Source organism: Eriocheir sinensis, chromosome 3, assembly GCF_024679095.1.
Source record: "Eriocheir sinensis breed Jianghai 21 chromosome 3, ASM2467909v1, whole genome shotgun sequence".
NCBI lineage: Eukaryota > Metazoa > Arthropoda > Malacostraca > Decapoda > Varunidae > Eriocheir > Eriocheir sinensis.
The window spans coordinates 26387510-26390171 of NC_066511.1; positions in this window are offsets into that span (position 1 = coordinate 26387510).

Consider the following 2662-nt stretch of genomic DNA (forward strand, 5'->3'; position numbering starts at 1 on the left):
TTGTTTCTGAAGTGGCTTGCTCCAGTATATTGCTTGTTTCTGAAGTGGCTTGCTCCAGTATATTGCTTGTTCTAATCAAGCTGCTTGCTCAGTATATTGCTTTCTGAAGTGGCTTGCTCCGGTATATTGCTTGTTTCTGAAGTGGCATGCTCCGGTATATTGCTTGTTTCTGAAGTGGCTTGCTCCGGTATATTGCTTGTTTCTGAAGTGGCTTGCTCCGGTATATTGCTTGTTTCTGAAGTGGCTTGCTTTGGTATATTGCTCGTTTCTGAAGTGGCTTGCTCCGGTATATTGCTTGTTTCTGAAGTGGCTTGCTCCGGTATACTGCTTGTTGGTGCTGGTTTAAATTATGAGTAGCTGTTGCGGTGACGGGAATTGAAGGAATGATAAATGTTGTGAGTGGCAATTAACGACCGCGAGTTAGTAGTTGAATGTAGTGATAAAACAGTAGACTGTTGGCGTGTGGTCATAACTGTATGGACGCTGTTTGTGGTAATGGCGGGGGTAGTTGTGTTTGATATACAAGCAAATAAAATGTTCAGTACTATGGCTTGTGGTCAATTGAGTCATCCTGCCAATTGGTCTTGTACCCCTTGCGATACAAAGGTTATGACGGGTGTGATAACAGGAACATGAAGGTATTTATGAATTGATGCGGAGTGAAAGTAATGGGAAATAAAATAAAATAAAACCAAAATGTTCAGTACTGTGGTTCGACAATTTTAAAAGTCCTACGATACAAAATCAAGGATGGGTGAGATAACTAGATCATCAAAGTAAATATGAATTGATGCGAGGTGAAATCAAAGGGAAATGGAACTCCATATGGGACAATGTACACAATGTATCTTCCTGGATCACAGAACCGGTGAACCTGACGGAGCAACTCTTCGTTTTGCAAGCACCCACCTTCAGGGATACTCGTTTCGTGATGTTAGTGTTGTTATGGTCATATAAATGGGCGATGTATCAGCCTACAAAAAATAATTACTCATAGAAACGCCTCTTTTTTCTCCCGAACATCACCGCTAAAGTCTCCAACCGTTACACAGAAACACAACCATTATCAACCCTCTACCTCCTTCTTCATCTCATCAGGCACCCAAACAAAACCCTTTATCGAAATATATCACTATTATAATCTTCATTCCCCTAATCAAGCACCTCTTCCTTCGCCAACAGCAACGACGGACATGAAAACACTCTCCCATGCAGTCACCACCACCTCCAATCCTCGACCTCCTCCTTCTTCCTGGCAAACATCCTTAGTTGCCTCAGTATCATTCGGGGCATTGCAATTTCCATTCTTTTATACTTCCTTCACCAACACCAGCACCACCGGCAGAAGAAACATGAAGAGGAAGCGAGACAAGACTTACTACACGACTCTTCGCGGGTTGTGTGCCAAAAGAACGTGTATTGAGGGTGCCTGAACCTCGAAGATCAACTTTAAGTCCCCGCCTCCGGTACCCGATGATCGAGGCCTCTAGACGGCGCCAGGAATCTCGGCTGTCCGTAATGAAGATTCCAGGAAGGTTCAGATAGCGTCTAATATTCCCACGGGCGCATTCTTGGCTTTAATACGGGTGTTGATATTCCGTGGTGCATTTTCTATCCCTTGCTCTACCCGTGTTTTGAAATGTACTGTGTCTTTCATATGCAAGAGCTTATGTTTACGAGTTTCCATTTTATTATAGCAACGTGGTGGTAACTAGTTTTTTACGGGAAAGGAAGCAGTTTAAGGACGCGTAAAAGAGAGGGGAAAAAAGCTCCCAAGGTTGAAGTCAGAATAATTCTTATCCACGTGCCCGCCCCACCGCCCTTATCACCACCACTGACATCACATCACCACGGCCGTTAGCTCAATCACGTACCAACACCACCACTACAATCACTCAAGCCATTTACTTTTTAAACAACAATCCCAACCAACAGAACTGTGGCCCAAGTTTGCTTTCTTTTCTAATGACCACAATACGAATAGTTTTTTTGGTATCCTTCTTCTTGCTTACTTTCCATTTTTCCGTTTTTCCTCTCTCCAGCATCGCCATATTACTAAAACTACTGCCACAACAAGGAGTCATATCAACTACTATTGGCAGAGATAACAAACAGGACAAGTTGTCAAGGCAAAAACAGACTAACCACTGCGCTCCATTACCCGCAGCTTCCAAGTGTGAATCTTCGTTAGTATCTCTCCTTCAGAAGATAATTTGCAATCATTTTCAGATTTATCGGGAGGCAGATGACTGAGGGAGATTTGAAGAACTCGTTTCATGTCAGCTAGATGGAAAAAGGCCCTGGGGAGACGGGAAGAGACTGGAGGATCAAGCAGCAAGACTGAGCAAAAAATGAGACAAAGAGAAAGAGGTTGAGAGAGGGAAACAGAAATAGAAAAAAAAAGTGGTATGCAAAAAAATAGACATGAAAAGATTAAACATCTGACACATAAAGAGAGAAAAAAAAAACATACAATAACGAAGAATAAAACTTTGAAATAAAGACGACCTTCTCAACCCCATCCGAAGCAAAAGACGACGAAATAAAATAGTTTTGAATATTTAGTGCAGATTTAAGGGAAAACTGATAACGTTGAAAGGTGTCTCTGCTACAGCGATCTGAGTTATCAATAAATTTCCATGAACGACGTAAGACAAACAGT